Raw genomic sequence first — 2562 nt, forward strand, 5'->3', positions numbered from 1 at the left:
AAATGTAGTTTAGTTGATAAAAATGTGAATTTGAAGGTGCGAATAAGTCGCGGTTTGTTCGTTGCATGAACACAGTTGACCCGAGATAAGAGACTGTCACTCACCGGGTGTGCGCTTAAACGAGATTAGGGCAAGGGCAAGCGGAGGGTTAAGTAGTTTCCATTGTAAGGATGCTTCGTGCAATGTGACGACGTTATTTTTTCTTCTTCTACTTTTCTTTTCTTTCTCTCTGAGTATACAAGACGAGAAAGAGAAAGATGATATACAGGTAACACTGTTACTATAGTTAGATTCTAATACTTACTCATATATGTGTGTGTGTGTGTGTTATGTAAGGGGAAAAAAAAAGCACCTTGCGGTTTCTTATCCTCAAGACGCAATTTTTTGTTTGTTTATTAAATACTCGTTAGAAATAAAGAAATAAAGAGAGAGAAAAAAAATGTTTGCATTAATCTATTTCGTAATTAACGAGTGATTCGATAATATCAAACTTAATTGAAATATTACGAGCACAGAGTATAATTTCGTCAGGGTCAAAAAGATGAAATGTTTATGAACAAATGGAAGAAGAGTAATTCGAGACGATTGTTTAAACACTTTAAATACGTTTATATTATATAAAGGGATGCCGCTTTTTTCGTTTTAATTGGATATAAATGTTCTCGGTTTTGAAATAATTCTATACTTAATTGATTTGTTTTCGTAAATATGAAACGTTGTATCGTTAACAATTTCATTCGTGAGAAATAATTTCTAACGATTCGCGTTTAAGAAGAATTTATTTTTATTTTTTTTTTTTATTTATTTATAAATATATAATCTATTATTGATTATATCATTTAATTGAAATAAATTATTATATAAGTTGAGTATTTTTAAAATTAAGATAGATAGAAAAATAGATAAATGATAATAAGGAAGGTTTGATGAATTTTAAGTAAGATTTCTTTGTTAATGAATTAAAAACGATCATTGCATATAATATACTAGTAATAAATATAAAATATCTCATAAAATAAACGGTAAGTCCTTAAACCAGACAATATCATTTTAACGACTTACTCAAACGAGATAATATAAAACTCGTTAAGATGTTATATAAAAATGAGTGTAACATTAACAAACTTAACTAATTTTAACTTTACTTTGATACAACATTTTTATTTAATTACAAAATAATCGTTATAATAATATTATTATTATTATTATAAATTAAATTAATTAACATTTGAAATAGACGAAAAAAATCAGAATAAAAATCAGAATAAAAATCAGAATAAAAATCATTTAATCGTCATTTCAGAACGTTGTTTATTCGAATAGAGAAAATGACTGGATTAAATCATGAAACACCTCTTATTTCTCGTATACGTATACATAATTTATATATGTAACAAATTTCTACTCGACGGGGTGCACCTAGATCGTCACGAACTGCATACTAATCCCTTTAATCGTCTTCTCTAATTCCATCATCGTGTGCATCCCCCATTCTCGTCTATCCATCTATAAGTATTCTCGTTAAATGTTCTCAAACCCAAAAACCCTTTTTCTAACCTTTACGTTATTATTACGTTAATAATATAAACGAAAAAAAATTGTCATTCCTTCCTTTTTTTGTTTCTTTTTTTCATCCCCCCACCCCACTCCACCCTCCCGTTCCCAGATTCGTTTCTATTTTTTTTGTGTTCTTTTTTATTTCATTTTTATGTTCATATATATATACAGTAAACGTTCGTCCAATTAACGATCATAAAAGGGAAAAAAACGAATAAGGTTATTTGATCGTGATTGTTAGCGTCGTCAGCCATTTTGTAAGTTTCCACGAGAGGAAAGAAACGTCTGGGACGATTTGTCACGATTAAAGGCGACCTAATAAACGATCGACGTTAAATTACGGACAAATTATCCTTCCTTGGTGTACGAGAAATAATAAAAAGTAAGGGAAAAGGACAAAAAAGAAAATAAAGGTTAGGTTAGAAGGGACGGTTCCGGATTATTAATGATATTCAATGTGTTCGTTCGAATGGAAATTTTTTCATACCTTACGTATCTGTGTATCGAAGAATTTGTCGAGTTCACATTTTTATTGATAGTTCAAAAAGAGATAAAGGATAATCCAATCTTATTGTAAGAATATGTATTACGAGATTAAAACGTAATGCTTTTATGTGGGTAAGTTGAAATACTAATTTAAGTAGAGATTAAATGAACGATTTATTTTGTCGACACGAATAAATGATTCTTAAATCTTTAAATCTTATATATTATAGGGGATGTGTTTGAATTTTTGTTGAATGAATTTATAGGAATAAGGGTTTCCTATAACATGAAGACATATTAAAATACTCGAAGAAAATTGGGATAATCTTTGTACAACATTGTACTTCTATTATTAAATATAATATATTTATAATATAATATAATAATATTAATAAATATAATAATATTAATTAATAGATAATAAAAATAATAAATTAATAGATAATAAAAATAATAAATTAATAGATAATATTAATTCTAGTATTAACTAGATAATATTATTTTTGCGTAACATATTTA

The sequence above is a fragment of the Polistes fuscatus genome, unplaced genomic scaffold, assembly GCF_010416935.1.
Source record: "Polistes fuscatus isolate 324 unplaced genomic scaffold, CU_Pfus_HIC Scaffold8, whole genome shotgun sequence".
NCBI lineage: Eukaryota > Metazoa > Arthropoda > Insecta > Hymenoptera > Vespidae > Polistes > Polistes fuscatus.